Source organism: Macaca thibetana, chromosome 1 (genome assembly GCF_024542745.1).
Source record: "Macaca thibetana thibetana isolate TM-01 chromosome 1, ASM2454274v1, whole genome shotgun sequence".
NCBI lineage: Eukaryota > Metazoa > Chordata > Mammalia > Primates > Cercopithecidae > Macaca > Macaca thibetana.
In genome coordinates, this window is record NC_065578.1 from 121,709,785 (window position 1) to 121,728,903 (window position 19,119).

Here is a 19,119-nt window from a genome sequence, read left to right on the forward strand (position 1 = left end):
ATATGCACATCATCAACTCTGCCTGATATGCCAAGGGCCACATGTCAGGCACAGTCAATGAGTGCACATGATTACTTATTTAGTCCTTAACCACAGGCCAAGGTCACACCATCATATTCATCTTCAGTATGAGAAAACTAAGATGCAGAGATTTTAAGTTACCTGCCCAGGGTCACTCTGGGCAGATTTCTTTCACTATCATACTATTCCTATGTCAGGTTTTTCTCACTGTCATAATTTTTGCAAGGGCACTTTTGTTAGGAGAAATACATACACAGTGGTTCTGAGAACATCTTCTGGAGCCAGGCTGCTTTCACTTCAAATTCCTGCTTTCAAATCCTTGTTCCCTGGCTAAGTGACCCTGAGCACTGCATCTTGCTTCTAACCTCCAAGCTTCCGTCGTCCATTCCTGGACATAGGCCAGGCTAAATACCAGAGTTTAGTCCCAAGTCTGAGTCTGAAACAAAGATGATACACCTTCCCAAGACAAATCTCTTCCTTTCTTCGTTTCTTGGGGATCAGACCTCCTTAGCAAAGTTAACGAATTAGACAGGAGATTGGAAATTATGGCTCAGGAGCCATGAAGCCAGAAGCCACAAGATTCCTAAGCTCCCTGGGGAGTTGTGCCTATAGATAACATCATTACTGTCAAACCTAAGATTGGTGTTCAAGGTATTTTTCAGACCCTGCCTTATGCCTTATGATGGACTAGCTGGCACACCCAGACTGGTAAACTGGCTCATCTGGTCCTGTGGCCCCCACTCAGGGACTGACTCAGTGCAGGAAGATAAGCTATGACTCCCTGTGATTTTCATCCCCAACCCAACCAATCAGCTTTCCCCATTCCCTAGCCCCCTGCCCACCAAACTATCCAAAAAAAAAAAAAAAAAAAAAAAAAGTACCCTCTGATTTTGGGGGGAGACAGATTTGAGTAACAATAAACCTCTGTCCTGGTCACTTAGCTGTCTCTGTATTTATTAGATTCTTTCTCTATTGCAGAAAGCTTGCTGTTCTCAGCTCCATTGGCTTTTCTGGGCAACCAGCAAGATAAACTCACCAGTTACATTAATAAAAGAGAAACACAAATGGTACATATGCTTGAAAAGAAATATAAGTCTGTATATTTCTTTTGAAGAAACACAAAAGGAGGAGGAATGATATGACAGGCAATACACTGTCCCAAATATTTTCATGATTCTCCTGCCTCCCCCATATCCTTCTTATCCCAACAACTGATCCCCAGAAACCTTCAACTTAAACACGGTCCTGCAAGAACTGGGTTTGTCCTTTCCTTGCATTTTCCTCTCACCTGCCCTACACCCCTTCCAGATTGTTTCTTTCAATTCCAGGTCATTGAGTTTTTCCATTTAAAAATATAAAAGATACAGAAAGAAGAAGATAATGAGTCATCCATATTCCCACCAGCTGGAATTAAGTACTGTTCACATGTACATATTTTTTCTTCCAAATCATTTTAAAGTTACTCTCATTTTTTTAAAAAAAATACATGCTTAGCATAAACCATACCAGCAATACATAAAAAGTACAGATATGTAAAATTTCTGATCATCCTAAGTTCAAAATAACTTTTGTTAACATCAGGGCAACACTGATCGAGTCATATTCTTCTGGTATATCTACAGAGAGAATACATATTTTAACTAGACTGTCCCCCCCCCACGCCCCCACAAAAGAAAAAAACAGAACAATAAAGATATATATGAACTATATGTTATATATACATATATATGGGAGCTATATATTTTATATATATACATGTATATATGTATATGCTTTTGTAAAATTGAGCTTAGGCTCTATTTTTATTTTACAAATATTCCATTTAATAGTGCATGAATTTAACTGAAGACAAAGAGACAGAAACAGAAATGAAGGAATTCCTGAACTCTCAATCACATTTAGAGAGACACTTTTCTAAACGAATCCTCTAAAGCTAAACATAGATTAAATCAAGTAGAATGCATTATGCTTTGCAGTGGGTTTTTTTGTTTTGTTTTGTTTTGTTGTTTTTGAGACGGAGTTTTTTTTTTTTTACTCTGTTGCCCAGGCTGGAGTGCAGTGGCTCGATCTCGGCTCACTGCAACCTCCACCTCCCGGGTTCAAGTGATTCTCCTGCCTCAGCCTCCCAAGTGGCTGGGACTACAGATGGGCTAATTTTTGTATTTTTACTAGAGATGGGGTTTCACTATGTTGGCCAGGATGGTCTCCATCCCTTGACCTTGTGATCCGCCTGCCTTGCCCTCCCAAAGTGCTGGGATTACAGACTTCAGTCACAGTGCCCAGCCTTTTTCTTTTTCTTTCTTTCTTTCTTTTTTTTTTTTTTTTTTAAGAGCAGCATCACTTGCTCTGTCACCCAGGCTGGAGTGTAGTGGCACGATCTCAGCTCACTGCAACCTCCACCTCCCGGGTTCAACAGATTCTCCTGCCTCAGCCTCCTGAGTAGCTGAGATTACAGGCGCCCGCCATGTTGGCCCAGCTGGTTTCAAACTCCTGACCTCAGGTGATTCGCCTCCCTCAGCCTAGCAGCCTTATGTACAAAAGGAAGAGCTATGCAACTCTCGCGCTAGTTTGTAGTAAACGTGATCACAAGGGCTTCATAACTTTCCAGCGAGAAAGACGGCGACATATTACTTCATAGTGAAGCAATAAAAGCCAAAACCACTCCTTCGCTTATATTCTGCTTTTTACAATACAGAAAAATCAGGGGAAAGCGCGAACGCAGTCCCCCACTACCACAAATTATGCAGTCGAGTTTCCCACATTTGGGGAAATCGCAGGGGTCAGCACATCCGGAGTGCAATGGATAAGCCTCGCCCTGGGAAAACCACCTTCGTGATCATGGTATCTCCCCTGCCAGGTAAGTATGAATTTACAGGCCTCCACCCTGCCACAGCCCCATACGCCTCACCCTTTACAAGCACGGTCACTTGCCACGCGCATGCCACCCCCCCCCACCGCCCCCACCATGCCATCCCGAGTCCTCCTAGCCCTGACACACAGCTGGGACGATGACGTCCAGCCGGCGGTCCTGGACTTGCTCCCACAGCACAAGAAATCCTTCGTGGCGAAGCAGCAGCCCCTGCGCTGCCTCATCTACATAGGAATCGCCCTATCTGTGATGTCACCGACAGCGCCTTTCCCGGTCCCCGTCTGCTCTTCTGTCCCACTCTCTGCCACTCAGCCGACCAACCCGCTGCCGGAGCCGGCTGAGGAAATGACGCCTGCCTCTATCTCCTTCCCCTCCCTTCCCCGCCCCTGCTCTCTCCCAAAGAAGTAGGTTCTTAGCCTGTGATGCCAAGGACCCCTTTGGCCGCCAGCTGGAGTCTGTGCTCTCTTCTTCAAATAATGACTTTTAATGCGCAAACTGGAAAGTTTAGGATTACAAAGAAAACCGGTTCTTTTGACAAACGTTTATCCTTGTGATACAGCATTCCGCTTGACATTGGAAGTCGTTCAATATCAGAGAGAAACCGTATCTATAAAACTAGAGAGGCTGCTCAGATGACTGCAAACCAGCCATCCTTACTTGTTTTATCACTAGGAGTGTTATAAAGACGGTTGTCCAGTTTCATGAATCTTGTAGGGTTTTTTCAAATACAGCAATGTACAAAAATGTGCTGCCCCAGCAGAGCACACTGGACTCAGGCATGGTGCTGGAGTCGTTTTGTCATCTCTTCCACTGCCTTCTCTAGACCTTAGCGCTTACCTCATGTTAACACTTTATATTCTGCAAAGACAGAAACAAAGTCATCCAAATTCGGCAAACATATTTGGGGGAAATTTTATTTAAGGTGTTTAACTGATTACTTTTAATATGTAGACTACAACACCAAACTCTGACAATACTCCACAGACTTATTAATGGTTTCCACCCCCATTTCTGCAAATCTATCAGGCAAGTTTTTCCTGCCCTTTGCTTTCCTATAAACTGAGTCATTCCGTGTGTAGTGGGTTTTGGGGGTAGTGTTACTGCCCAACAGGTACACCTTGCCTGCTGCTTAGACAGAGCCAATTTTTTGACACAGGGGAATTGCAATAAAGAGCTGCACTCTTTATTTGGTGGATGGGGGCTGGTGAGTTGGGAGTTCTGATTGGTCAGGTCAGAGATGAAATCCCAGGGAGCTGAAGCTGTCCTCTTGTGCTGGGTCAGTTCCTGCGTGGGGGCCACAAGACCAGATGAGCCATGTTATCAGTCTAGCTGATGTCACCTGATCCACTGAGTGCAGGGTCGGCAAAATATCTCAAGCACTCATCTTAGGTTTTCCAATAATGACGTGATCTCCAGGAACAATTTGGGGAGGTTTAGAATCTTGCAGCCAGAGGCTAATGTAACTCCTAAACCATAATTTCTAATCTCATGGCTAATTTGTTAGTCCTGCAAAGGCAGTCTAGTCCCCAGGCAGGAAGGGGGTTTGCTTTGGGAAACGGATATTGTCATCTTTCTTTCACAGCTAAACCATAAACTAATTTCCTCCTAAAGTTATTTCGGCCTGTGGCCAGGAATGAACAAGGACAGCTTGGACGTTAGAAACAAGATGGCGTCAGGTCAGATCTCTTTCGCTGTGATAATTGTCCCAGTTGTAATTTTTGCAAAGGCGGTTTCAGAAGCAGGGGCATAGGTTTGACTTCTGTCACTCAGTCTTATGTCTATGAATTTTTCATGTTATTCACATGGTTGTTTCTATGTGTATTTCTTTGTATGAATACACATTAATTTATTTATTCTGCTGTTGTTGAACATGTTGACCTAAAAGAAGGAGGCTGAAGCACAAAATATAATTTAGAGTGTACTTGAGCCAACATGAAGACAGCTGCCTGGACGACTCACACCCAAGGAACTTTAGCTCTGAGCTCCCTATGGCCTTTGTCACAAGCAGGTTTTTATTTTTTATTTGTATTATTATTATTATTATCATTATTTTGAGACGGAGTCTCGCTCTGTCGCTCAGGCTGGAGTGCAATGGAGCGAACTCTGCTCACTGCAAGCTCCGCCTCCCGGGTTCTCGCCATTCTCCTGCCTCAGCCTCTCGAGTATCTGGGACTACAGGCGCCCGCCACCACGCCCGGCTAATTTTTTTTTTTGTATTTTTTCGTATAAACTGGGTTTCACCGTGTTAGCCACGATGGTCTCGATCTCCTGACCTCATGATCCGCCCGCCTCGGCCTCCCAAAGTGCTGAGATTACAGGCGTGAGCCACCACGCCCGGCCCACAAGCAGGTTTTTAAAAGTCAAAGGCGGGGACAGACAGTGGGCTGATAGAAAGCTGCCTGTCAGGAATTCTCATTGGTTTACAGAAATATCATTGATTGGTGATTGGACAAACAGTACCGCAAGAATAAACCTTTTCTTTTCTGCAATCATAGGCAATGATTTTCAATACCGTTGCTTTCCCCCTGCTAACATTTTATCTGAATTCTAGTAAGTCAGCTTATGAAGTAGTGTAAAAAAGGGTATAGAAGCCAAAGGGGTGGATCACTGTATCATTGGGCCCATATCATAAGCGTATTTCTGGAAGAAACTTGTTCCCTTTATCCTTCCAGAGACCCCTCTCCTGCTTGGGAGCTCCCACTTATGCTTTTTTTTTTTTTTTTTTTTTTTTGCCAGAGTCTCGCTCTGTTGCCCAGGCTGGAGTGCAGTGGCACAATCTCGGCTCACTGCAACCTCCGCCTCCCAGGTTCAAGCAATTTTTTAGAGATGGCATCTTGCCCTGTTGCTGAGGCTGGTCTCCAACTCCTTGCCTAAAGCAATCCTCCCACCTCAGCTTCCTGATTTTCTGGGATTACAGGTGTGAGTCAACCAGCCTGGCAGTGCAAGAAAAAGAAAAAAAAAGTCAAGAAATTATTCTTTATTTTATTTTATTTTATTTTATTTTGAGTTGAAGTCTTACTCTGTCACCCAGGCTGGAGTGCAATGATAGTTCACTGCAGCCTGGATCTCCTGGGCTCAAGCAATCCTCCTGCCTCAGCCTCCCAAGCAGCTGGGACTACAGACGTGAACCACTGTGCTGGCTAGTTTTTTTAAATTAGCTCATTTTTTAAAATTTGTAGAGACAGGGGTCTCACCATGTTGCCCAGGCTGGTATCGAACTCCTGGCTTCAATCCTTCTCTGCTCAGCTGCCTGAAGTGCTAAGATTACAAGTGTGAACCACCACACCCTGCTTAATTTTCACATTTTAATTTTATATACGTAATTATTACATATATTACTTAAGATAATTGGGGCAGTAATCTCTTTAAAGTTTTAGAGACTTAATTTATCTATTCACTCCACTGGAAGAGTATGCCAATTGGTTTCATAAGAAAATATATTTATAAATCAGAAAATTTCTTTCCACCAATCTAGGGGGCATTCAAAAGCAAATAACTGTGTTAAGTAACATCATTTAGGGTGAAAACAGATGCAGTGGTATCTATTAACAATGCTTATCAGTGAGAGAAACAAACTGAAGAAATGAACATCATTAGATCCTTGGAAAACACTCACTGTTGAAAATCTGAGTGATTCTGTGATACCCTTTTGAGTCTGGCAGGGCGTTCTCTTTCCAGAGCATATAAAAGTGAGTAAATCATTTCTTTTCATCCGTTTTCATTAAGAACTCAGCTTCTTTGATGTTCTGGAGATTATTAAATTTGATTTGTGGCCACATGCAGTGGCTTAAGCATGTAATCCTAGCACTTTGGGAGGCCAACGTGGGCAGATCTTTTGAGTTCAGGAGTCCGAGACCAGCCTGGCCAACATGGTGAAACCCCATCTCTACTAAAAATACAAAAATTAGCCAGGCATGGTGTCACATGCCTGTAATCCCAGCTACTCAGGAGGCTGATGCACACGAATCACTTGAACCTGGGAGACCAAGGCTGCAGTGAGCCAAAATCATGTCACTGCACTCCAGCCTTGGTGACAGAGCGCAACTCTGTCTTAAGCAAAAAAAATTTGATTTGTATACTTGTAAGAAGTGCTTATATTGCTGACTCCATTGCTTATTTGTGATTATAAGTGTATAAAGAGAAAATCTCTTTTCTCCTTTCTGCAGTGTGACTTAAACTTAATCCTTAAAGGACATGTATTTCAGCTGGTTAGAGTTTTTTAGCTGGTAGAAACCTGAGTATACGAATCAAAGAAAAGTGCTCCTTACATGCCACAGACGTAGTTTTCTTTCTGTACTAAGATTTATTTTAGTATAGTAATTTGTTAAAGCCAAGAACTCCTATGGAATGAAGTTAGGTGGGAGGGGAACATTGAGTAGTAAGACCATCCTTGTAATAGAGATGCCACTCTTGCAGGTATTGACAGCTATTGGGCCCAAAAAATTGTTACCAAACATTGGAAAGACAAGATATGAGCAACTTCTCATTGCTGCAGTCTCAAATATCAAGAAATACCATTATCCTCAGGACAATGAATAGACAATCAAAAGAGACTCACAGACTAGATCCGCTGTCATGTATCACCAAACAGGGAATGGATCCTTGTCAAACAACACCCAATAGAGATTGTCCTCAGAAATTCACTTAATAACATCAAAACCAGAAATGCACACTGATGCCACTGATGGCAGAAAACAATGATGCGAGAAAGAGAGAGAGGGAGATAGAGAGAGGAAGGACTTGCCCAGTGACCATACTTAGTATATAAAAGCAAAAGAGCTCAACTTCTGCTCATGAAAGCAAGAACCGAGGGAACAAGAGCCAATATCTCTAACGATCCAGGTCTGCACCAGGGGCCTGTTAGGTGCAGGATTCTGTTGGCTCCAATGATGGGTCTCAGATGGATTAATTTTTATGGACATAGCCCCTGAAAGAAATCAGTCGAGGAATAATATAGAGACACTTATCTACATGCTCATTCTCTATTAATATAGAAGGGAAACTAGCATTAGATTGTTTTCATCAAATAAAAGTAAAATCAAGATTTATAAAGAAAAGAGGAAAGGGGAAGAGAAAAAAATGACTGGGACTATTGTGATTTTGCTACCTTTGGATAAGCAACTTGATAGAAAGCTATCAAAGAGGTCACTGTGACCTGTCTTCTCCAGACCAATGTGACTTGGTCACCACAGGAAACAATTACAGGCTGGGCACAGTGGCTCATGCCTGTAATATCAACACTTTGGGAGGCGGAGGCCGGAGGATCACTTGAGCTCAGGAGTTGGACAGCACCCTAGGCAACATGACGAAACTCGGTCGGTACAAAAAATACAAAATTTAGCCAGGCATGGAGGTCTATGCTAGTAGTCCCAGCTACTCAGGAGGCTGAGGTGGGAGGATCACCTGAGCCTGGGAAGGTTGAGGCTGCAGTGAACCATGATTACACCCCTGCACTCCAGCCTCGTGACAGAGCAAGACTCTGTCTCAGGAAACAAACAAACAAACAACCTGAAGCAGGCGTCCCTCAGTGGGCTCTAACTACCAACCTTTAGATTAACAGCAGAACGCGCTAACCGATTGTGCCACAGAGACACGTAGTTTTACCTCCTTCAGGGCGCTATAGGAAGGGTGCACTCACCAAACACTCCCCAACCCTCCCATACACTCCCCAACCCTCCCATACACTCCCCAACCCTCCCATCCTCAGAGCCCACCAGACGTACAACTGTGCAAGGCCTTGGAAAACTGGAGAGATTAGAGCGGTGAATCGTGTTGGTCTCGTCGGAGACCCGCAGGTTGGGAAATTCTGGAACCAGGACGACCTTGCCCCTCGCCTGCTTCAGAAGCCCCTGGAAAAGCCCTGGCCCGCGACCCGGACCTGAGCTCCGCGACCCGGACCTGAGCCGCCTGGGGGCCCAAGAGACGCTGAACGCCCTGTGGGCTCTCGGGATGGCTCTTCCCATTCTTTGTGCCGCCTTCACTTAGTCAGCAAGCCTGTGCCCACCCTGCCCAGTCACTTTGGAGGCCGCTGCGGAACTTCCGCTGCCATCTTCGGATCCTGTGTCCCGCACGGGGGGCTCCACCGGGGCAGGGATCGTGGTGAGCGTGGCTCGTGGGACCCCTCACGGGGAGCAGGGTCTGGCCCTCACCACGGCGCACGACTAGGACTTGAATGAATCCATCGTCACCTTTAGCTTTTAGTCCTTTGAAGAGCCCTGAAAATGGAAATCATGAAATATTTTACCATGGGGAAGTTTTGATTTTTTTTAATTTTTTAATTTTTTATTTTATTTATTTTTATTATTTTTTATTTGAGACAGCGTCTCGCTTGGTCTGGAGTGCAGTGGTGCAAACATGGTTCATTGCAGCCTCGACCTCCGGGGCCATCGTCGCCTTTACCTTTTAGTCCCTTGAAGAACCCCAAGAATAGGAATCATAAGATTTTTTTCCATAGGGAAGTTCTTTTTTCAAAGCTTTTATTCACGTTGATTTCTAGGCATCCCCCGGGAAGGGCAACGGGCAGGGCCTCCAGTGCACCTTCTGCGGTGAAGCCGCAGGGACTCAGATGGGCGGTGGCCGGGCTGTGGGGCAGGAGGGTAGGAGCGGGGGAGGGGAAAAGCAAAAGCAGGGAAAGAAGCTGAGAGCGGTGGAACAGACATCCAGACCTCCTGAAAGGCTCGTGCAGAGGCACAGGCTGGATCTTCTGGAGGTGAGAATTGTTTTGTTGTTGTTGTTGTTGTTATTGTTGTTGTTGTTGTTGTTGAAGCAGAATGGGGAGGAACTGGGGAAAATTCAGAGAGAACATGAAAGAGCTCCAAACGCGAGGACCTATAACTCCCCAAGAATAACATCTTCCAGAAGAACTAGACAGAAAACTAGGCTTCTGAGAACCCTGAAATCCCTGGAGGAGTAGCATCATCATGACCCTCTGTGTTCCTCTTGGCAAAAGGACTTGCTTCCCGTGTTTGTACAATTGTGTGTGTTTGTTAAATAAATAAAACCCTTTTCCTATATCTTTGAAAGGACATTGGCTCTGTTATTTTATGATTACAAATAATGCTGCAGTCGTCATTCTTGTACACTTCTCATTGGCCACTGGTGTATTTTATAGGGTAGAGGCCTGGAGAGCAGTTGTTCCAGCATAGTGATTACATGGTTTTTATATCATTCTATTTTCTTTCCTTTGTTGGTTTATTAGCTGTAATTCTTTCTGTCTTCTGGTCCACCGCTCTCGACTTCTTTCGCTGCTTTTGCTTTTCAGTGATGGCTTTAGGGTTTCCAGAATACATCTTCATCGGTGCCATCAAGTGACATTCTACCTCCCCTTCTGGCCATTATGCTAGTGTTGTCATGTAATTTGATTTTACACATGTTATAAACCCCAGAATCCATTATTATTGCTTTTGTTTAATCAGTCAAATTATTTTAAAACATTTAAATAATAATAACATATATATTTAACTATGTACATACCAATTTCCAGTAGTCTCCATTTCTTTGTGTAGATCCAGATTTCTGTCTGGTATCCTTATCCTTAGGCCTGGAGGACTCCTTTTGCATTTATTGCAGTGTGGGTTGCTGAATTATTTCTTTCCGTTTTGTTTTGTTTTGTTTTGTTTTTTTTGAGAGGGAGTCTCGCCCTGTCGCCCAGGTTGGAGTACAATAGCTCAATCTCGGCTCACTGCAACCTCTACCTCCCGAGTTCAAGTGATTCTCCTGCCTCAGCCTCCTGAGTAGCTGGGATTACAGGTGCACCCCACCAAGCGTGGCTAATTTTTTGTATCTTTAGTAGAGACAGGGTTTCACCACATTGGCCTGGCTGGGTTGGCCAGGCTGGTCTCGAACTCCTGACCTCGTGATCCGCCTGCCTCAGCCTCCCAAAGTGCTGGGATTACAGGCATGAGCCTCCGCGCCCGGCTCGAATTCTCTCATTTTTTGTATGTCTTTAAATGTCCTTATTTCAGTCACATTCTTGAAAGAGTTCATTTTGTCATAGAATTCTAGGAAAACTTTTAGTTTTTTCAGTACTTTAGGATGTTGCCACTTTGTTTTTGTAAAACTGGCATAAAGTGGGCTTCCTGTACTTGTTATATAATTTTTGGAATGTGTACTTAAATTAAAAACATTAAAATGGGCTGGACAAAATGATGCACGCCTGTAGTCCTAGCACTTTGGGAGGCTTTGGAAGTCCCAGCACTTTTGGGAGGGGGAGACAGGAGGATGGCTTTAGGCCCTGAGTTGGAGACTAGTGTGGGCAAGGTAGCAAGACCCTATCTGTCTGTCTGTCATATGTGTGTGTGTATATATATATACACATACACATACACACATACATCGTGAATGTCCTAGATTCATCTTAAGTTCCACCAACAGTGCATTTAAAATAAAATGTGCCCAACCTGAGGGTAAAACCTATCTGCTGACATGTAATTTGTGTTTGTGAGACATTCTCAACAGCATTTGCTTTCCCTAGCATCCCTAGCATAGTGGTTCTCTTGTTTTCCTCACGCCTGAATGTCTTAAGTGCAAAACCTGTCAGAATTCATTTCCTTTGCCAAAAGATTCTATAATACTTTTTTTTTTCAAGATCAGCTCACTGCAACTTCCACTTCCCATGTTCCTCAGCCTCGATTAGCTCAGACTGCCTGCGCCAACACAGCCTCAGCAACTTTTTAGAGACGGAGTTTCACCATGTTGGCCAGAACTTCTGACCTTAAGTAATCTGTCCCTTGGCGGGCGCTGCTGCCAGCACAGGCGGGCGGATCACGAGGTCCCATCCTGAACACGGTTTTTAAAAATACAAAAAACTTTTGTAGTCCCAGAGACTGAGGGAGAATTCACCGGGATGCTTGCAGTGAGCTGAGATCCGGGTCTCAAACTTCTGACCTGGGCGACAGAGCAAGACTCCGTCTCAAAAAAAAAAAAAAAAAAAAAAAAAAAAAAAAAAAAAAGTAATCTGTCCCACCTCGGCCTCCCAAAGTGTTGGGATTACAGGCGTGAGCCACCGCACCGGGCCTAAAATACTCTTACTTCAAGTAAAAGTGCATTAAAAACAAACTTCTCAGTTGCATCCCTGGAATCCATAGAAAGTCCAGGAGAGACAATCAAGTGCTACAGGATCAAGTGCTAAACAGGGGAGGACAAAGCGTGGCTTCCTCACTAGGAGTCAGGCAAAGTTATCTGCTTTGGTCTCCAATGGAGACCGGAACTCGGTTCACCTGCAACGGGAGGACGCGGCCCAGAGGAGGCGGCCTTTCTCTTCATGGTGCCTTCAGATGGGAAATCTCCTAGGATTTCTTTCTTTCCCTTTGATCTACTCCCAACACTCCCTTTCTGTTTCTTCAAGACCTTTTTTGAATCCCTAATGTGCAGGACCTAAGGGACAGGTGCCCTTCCTTACCCTCCCTGTCTGTGTGTCTTCAGCGCCCAAGCTCACCCAGAACATTATTGCCTGCCAGAGACAGTGAGAGGACCAAGGAGGGTGGCGGGTGCAGTGGGAACCACAGAGTCACCATGTACCTGTGCCTCGTGGGCTCCTAGCCAATTGAATAAACATCCCCTGAAGCTTCTCTGCAGGTCACAGCGAAGGACAGGGTGGCTGCCGACCCGGTGAGAGAAGCGTCAAGAAGCATCGGGAAGACCTGACCCTACCCCTGGACCTTGAAGACAGGCCTGGCTAGGCTGATTTTAATGGGTAGACCCAAGGAAAAGGCTCAAGGGTGACCCAAAGTCTGACCCTGAGATTAAGGCTTTTAGATGTCTGATCGTTTTGATGTTGGTCAGTAGAATCCACCCCCTCTTTCAGGAGACTCCTTTGCCAAAATTCAGAGATCTGGGATTCCTGCTGCTTGCCGTACAAAAAGCCAATCACCAAGATGATTATTGCCAAGGAAGGAGCTTTAATAGGGTGCTGCAGTGGGGGAGATGAGAACTCAGTCTCAAATCTATCTCCCTGACCAACCAAAACCAGAGGTTTAGATGGCAGGGAAGAAATGTAACAATGTGTAAGAAAACAGGAACTAGAGAGGAGCAAGGAAGCAACCATGACCAATGAGGGGTCCCAGCATCTCATTGTCTGGATGAATTTCAGTTCCTTGATAGCTTTTTTGAGAGGCCTGAAGATCATTTCCTGATGACAGAACTCAGATAAAACAAATATTAAGTTTCATGCTTTAAGACCAGAAGGGTCCATTTCTAGGTTTATCCAAAAATGCTACATACGGGACTATAGGGTGGTTTCCAGACCAAGAAAGAAAAAGATTGTGCAGACCAAAGTCTGCAGTTAACCGAAGAAGAAACATAATTTTCTGACCAATAGGATGTATGGGGCCAGAGAACGAACAGCCTATAGAAAAACTGTTTTTTGTCCTGAGCATAGGGGAAGGATGAAGTTGCACCAACTAAGGTGGAATTAAGTTGCAGATGGGGAAAAATCTGGATTTTGGTTCAGAGCCCTGGGGTCTTCCTCGAAAGTCTCTTTCCTTGAAAGAGGACCCCTGTCTCAGTTTCTGCATCTCTCTGAGTCCTTTTGGACCTTTTAAGGTCTTGGTGCTTGGCCCCCTCTAACCCTGAGTACTTCCCCTCCTGCAGGGCAACCTGGCCCAGTACCCAGGCCCCAGCTCCAGTGACCATTTCCCCCTACTTTGCTCCTAGCAAAGGCCATTTCTAGGTCAGTGGTGAGGTACAGGCAGGACGGGGCAACTTGTTCTGAGATTTTTGGCCCTGGAAGGCCTTGAGCCCTGTGGTCCTGCAGAACCACTGTCTCCCTCTTTTGGAGAAAGCAGGGAGGAAATGACCTGTGTGGAGGGAATTGAGGGCTGCACCTGCATGGAGGAGCTGAGGCAAGCAGCGCAGCTTGCCTCATTGGATTTGTCATCCAAGAGGTTGGGCTGTTATTATTAATTTTGAATTTTGTCAATACCAACTGCAGGGAAATTTGTCGTCTTACTTGTAGGAACCTCACAAGACCTCTCATCTTATATTCCAGGGAGAATTGTTTCGTATTACACAAACACATAGGTGAGACTGCTGTTCTGACCTGCAGGCCTCGATGCCTTGCAAAGGGCACCAGGACACCAGCAAAGCCCTTCCCATACAAAGAGCAAGCATGTTATGTCTACAACCCAACGGCACCAGTTCCAAGTACAATTTCTACTTGGCTCTATGAGCTGAGTACACGTTCCCCCCAGCACAGAAATCCTACAAACTCCCAGGAATGCTATAGTGAAAAGCAGGGCTGGCAGGTGTGATGGATCACACCTGTAATCCCAGCAGTTTAGAAGGCCAAGGCAGGGTGGATCACTTGAGTCCAGGAGTTGGAGACCAACCTGGGCAACATGGCAAAACTTCAACTCTTAAAAAAAACAAAACAACCACAACAACAACAAAAACAAGAACAGAAATTAGCCGGCTGTGGTGACTCATGCCTGTGCTACTCCAGAGGCTCAGACGGGAGGATTGCTTGAACAAAGATGCCACCAGATACAATGAGACTCGGTCTCAGGGAAAAAGACAAACATAAAGAAGAGGCTGTGTAAGAGGCGACTCTAGGGACAGGGGAAAAACACTAAGGTTTTCAAATGGTGTTAAAAGCCAATAGGCCTTGGGGACCATTCAGCAATCTACAAAGCAGGGAAGCCTAGATCCCTGAGCTCTGCCTGACAAGTACCACTGCAGCTAATATGAGAGACCTCCCCCACAGAGACTGAAATTTGCCTTCCGAGGAAACAAGTGACTGCAGACATCTGTCCAAGGACAGTAGACAAGAAAACAAGGTCTCACAAAAACAAAAACAGCTGACCACACCATACAATCACTGAGACCGAGCCTGCGACTATAGGCGAAACAAACAAACAAACAAACAAAGGAACAAAAAAAATGCTATTATTCATACCATGAAGGATCAGAGGAAATTGCGAATACAGTCCCCTACTACTGCTGCAGGAATCAGGAGAACGAAGAGACCAATGGGTGGAACACGAGGATTTTATTGCGTGCACTCAGGCCCAGCAGATTAAAATCCAAAGGCTGAGCCCTGATCAAAGACAAGGCTTGACTTTTATACACTCTTCTGAAAGGGGGTTGGCTAGTTTGAATGGCACAGCGGGAATTTGATGGCGCAAAACTCGTAGGGCAGGCAAGAGGGCTTACAAAAGCAGAACGAAGGCAGCTAATCAAACTGTGACAGGTCTTGCAACTTAAGCATAGCTGGCGACCTTGCAGCTGCACTGAAGGGAAATCAGGAACTTAACGAAACTGGAATAATGAGAAATGGTAAGGGGGAAAGAGAAGGTAGTAAAGGTATTTGTTGTTTTTTTCTCTTATCCTTGCTGGGGCGGACTGTGTTGAGAGAGTATCTGGAACTCATTCCTCAGGGCTCTGGCTTTTCCGAGAGTGTCATCAAGGATCTGCTAGGGCTCTATCTATTGCTGGCCTTGGAGTCTGTTAAGTGCAAGAACACCTGTCTCTTCCTTTTAACTTCTTTTTTTTTTTTTTTTTTTTTTGAGACGGGGTCTCGCTCTGTCACCCAGGCTGGAGTGCAGTGGCCGGATCTCAGCTCACTGCAAGCTCCGCCTCCCGGGTTCACTCCATTCTCCTGCCTCAGCCTCCCGAGTAGCTGGGACTGCAGGCGCTCGCCACCTCGCCCGGCTAGTTTTTTGTATTTTTTAGTAGAGACGGGGTTTCACCGGGTTCGCCAGGATGGTCTCGATCTCCTGACCTTGTGATCCGCCCGTCTCGGCCTCCCAAAGTGCTGGGATCACAGGCTTGAGCCACCGCGCCCGGCCTTTAACTTCTGAGTCATTACTACAAGTTATGCAGCGGAGCTTCCCACATTAGGGGAAATAACAGAAAACAGCATATCAGGAGTGCAACGGATGAGCCTCAGCTTTAGGATGAACCACTTTGGTGACCATAAAGCATTTGCCCTGCCAAGTAAGTGTGAGTGCCTGAACCTCTGCCCTGCCACAGCTCCATATGCCTCACCCTTTACACACACAGTCACTTGCCCCAAGCACTGCACCATCCAATCCCCAACCCTCCTAGCCCTAACACACAGCAAGGACCCTCACGTCCAACCAGCGGTCCTGGACTTGCTCCTACAGCATGGGAAATCCTTCCTGGGGGAGCAGCAGCCCCTGCGCTGCCTCATCTACATAGAAACACCCTACCGGTTATGTCACCGACAGTGCCTTTCCCAGTCCCCTTCTGCTCTTCCGCCCCACCCTCCTCCACTCAGCCCACCAACACACTGCCGAAACCGGCAGGGGAAGTGACGTCTCCCTGTCCCTCCTTTCTCTCCCGCTCTTGTCCTTTGGGGAGGTGTGCCTAGACCCCGCATCTAGTCTCCCCCAAAGAAGCGACTACTTAACCTGTGTCCTGCAGAGGACACCCCTGGTGGTCAGCTGGAAGCCTGTGCGCCCGTCTTCAAATAATGGCTTTTAATTTGCAGACTAGAACGTTTAGGATTACAAAGAAAATCAGTTCCTTTCCAACCTAGTTATCTTTGTGAAGTAGCATTCCACTTAAAATTGGAAGCCCTTCAGCAACAGAGAGAAATTATATCTATGAAACTATAGAGGCTGCTCAGATGACTGCAAACCAGTCATCCTTATTGGTTTTACCAAGAGTAGTGTTATAAAGAAAGCTGTTCAGTTTTATGAGTCTTGTAGGTTTGCTTTATTGTTTTTCAAATACACTATTGTACAAAAAGGAAGCAGAATGTGGTTGCTGTCTCAATGTAATGCCTCTCTGGGCCTGAGAATTTGAAAAGGCTCACACTCCTCATAAAAGTTCTCTTCTTTCTGCATTCTCCCTTTAGATAAAATGTCTTTCTTGAAAGCCTTGTCGATCAAAAGTTGTGTCCCTCCTTGCCAGAAAGGCTCATTCCCAGATAGTCCTGTCCCACATTGGGGCAGGGGAGGAAAGGAGCCCTCTCACTAAGGAATTTTTAACGGTGCCCAAAAGCTGAATTGGTGTGGCATCACAGAATGGGGGCGGGGGGAAGAGAGACAGAGAGAGAGAAGGGGTGATCTCGGCCAATCCTATAGTTGCTGTCACTTGCTGAATCATCTCTAGTCTTCAAAGTACAATGAATTTACTTTCTCAAAAGAAATAAAACAATGAGAAATACAAAACATTAATAATTTGAGTAGTAGAAATACAATGCACAGAGGAATGATAGTCACAAAGAGAATCTGTATCCTGGAACAGTAGGGGAACCTATTTCATTAGGCAGCCAACTGAAAACATCAGGGAAAACATCAAATCCCATTTCTTCTTTAGTGATTTCTTGTAGCCAAGTGATTTCTTTTCTGATTTCTTCTAGAGAAGGTTCTACGGCATGGGAAATATTTATGTATATGCAACAAAAGGTATTTGCCACCACACATACATCCTCCCTGCTCAGCTACATATATCATCTAAAGTGATGTGATTATCTACTACAACCTTAGCCAGTGAATAAATAGCTTTTGTTGAGCTGCAAAAGAGGCCGCAGTTTCATCAGCAATGTTTTTCTTTCTTTTTCTTTTTCTCTCAGAGACAGTGTCTGGCTTTGTGGCCCAGGCTACAGTGCAGTGGCGCCATCATAGCTCACTGCAGCCTCGAATTCCTGGGCTTAAGAGATCCTCCCGCCTCAGCCGCCAAGTCACTGGGATTACAGGCCAGAGCCAACATGCCTGGTTTTCAGCAGCAGTGTTTCCTGTGGCTACAGAAAGATTTGTAATCCTGGGAGGAAATGCTTGAAGCAAAAGTGTTCTTCCCCCAAAAATGCAAGGAGCTATCTTCTTGATAGTCAGGCAGATAATTCTCAGGTTTTGCCCCACAGAATCTCTATCTAAAATAGAGAAATGGTCATGCCTCGTGAAAAGTTTGAGGGAACTCGCCCAATGTTGGGTTTCTTCAGAGAGATATATATATATGTATATATCCAAATATCCTAAAAGACACGTCCCTCTATCATTCCATGTTGTTAGACATTTATAGGACCATGGATGGTGATCTCCTCCAGACAAAAATAAATGCTGGTGCAGGTAAGTGTACTATAATTTGAGTATAGCTTTTGGCATTTTAAACCATGAGTCAGACATGTTAGAGCAAGAGGGCAGGTTGATAGCAAGAGGGAATATTTTTCTTTTAGTTTTCCAAAGCAAAGTGATACTTGCCACTGTCATTTCAGAGTGAGGTGACAATTTGTTGTTGTTGTTTGGTTTTGTGGGGTTTTTTTGTTTGTTTGTTTGTTTGTTTTTGAGACAAGGTCTCACTGTCGCCCAGGCTGGAATGCAGTTACATAATCAGGGTTTACTTCTGCCTTGACCTCACGAATTCAAGCAAACCTCCTTACTAATCCTCATGAGTAGCTGGGACTACAGGTGCATGACACTATACCCTGGGGTGTGAACTGGGATTTTATGTTTTCAGTTGGCTCCCTAACGGAATAGCTTTCTTTGCTATTCTGGAATACAGATTATCTTCATGAGTATCATTCTCATGTGCATTATATTTCTACTACCCTGCTAAATTTTTTTTTTTCTTTTTGAGATGGAGTCTTGCTCTGTCGCCCAGGCTGTATTGCACTGGCAAGATCTCAGCTCACTGCAACCTCCGCCTCCCGGGTTCAAGCGATTCTTTTGCTTCAGCCTCCTGAGTAGCCACCTGGCTAATTTTTGTATGTTTAGTAGAGACAGGGTTTCACCATGTTGGCAGGCTGGTGTTGAACTCCTGACCTCAAATGATCCACCAGCCTCGGCCTCCCAAAGTGCTGTGATTACAGGCACGAGATACTATGCCTGGCTCTCAAACCATTCTAAGTAAGCAAAGACAGATTTGTCTGGCTTTTTAGTACATTGCTGAATTATTCTCCAATCTATATTTTTAGGAATGGCCTGGGGAATGGCAACATGGAGATATTTAGCTAAAATGTGAAACTTTCATGTTCTGTTTCAGTCTCTTTTTGAAAATCCTTCCAGTTTGCCTTTTACAATCAGGTAGTGGCCTTGCCTTCTTCACCAGCATGTGAATTAATTGATAAAGGTTAGAATATTTGGGTTCAAAGGTTTCAACAGTGCCAAGATCAGCTCGGTCGGGGAGACCCTAACCCAGCAGCGCTAGAGGAATTAAAGACACACACGCAGAAATATAGAAGTGTGAAGTGGGGAATCAGGGGTCTCACAGCCTTCAGAGCTGAGAGCCCCGAACAGAGATTTACTCACATATTTATTAACAGCACA

General features: G+C 45.0%; 1 non-coding gene and 1 pseudogene across 1 annotated transcript; both read right to left on the reverse strand.

The window, feature by feature from the left end:
* Positions 1–2,722: 2,722 nt before the first annotated feature.
* Positions 2,723–2,886, reverse strand: LOC126944163 (U1 spliceosomal RNA). Its single transcript, XR_007721966.1, has one exon. It is a non-coding gene; the product is annotated as a U1 spliceosomal RNA (small nuclear RNA).
* Positions 2,887–8,438: 5,552 nt separating this feature from the next.
* On the reverse strand, positions 8,439–9,109 carry LOC126952192 (uncharacterized; annotated as a pseudogene).
* Positions 9,110–19,119: the final 10,010 nt, after the last annotated feature.